Source organism: Macadamia integrifolia, chromosome 3 (assembly GCF_013358625.1).
Source record: "Macadamia integrifolia cultivar HAES 741 chromosome 3, SCU_Mint_v3, whole genome shotgun sequence".
Lineage (NCBI taxonomy): Eukaryota > Viridiplantae > Streptophyta > Magnoliopsida > Proteales > Proteaceae > Macadamia > Macadamia integrifolia.
Window position 1 is genome coordinate 20851911 of NC_056559.1, and position 200 is coordinate 20852110.

The following is a 200-nucleotide window of genomic DNA, read 5'->3' on the forward strand; positions in this document are numbered from 1 at the left end:
CCTACCTTTTTGCGGACGAGTGTTTACTTTCCTCTAAAGCGGATTTTTACAAATGTGAAACTCTTTTTGTCCCTCTAAGGGTAATTATTGTAGCGTGTCAGGAGACTCGAGACAATGGGTTGAAATCGTCTACAATTCCGATCTCGTACAATTCTGTGCAATACCACCTTCAGGCAGTGACACATGTATTGATACCAATA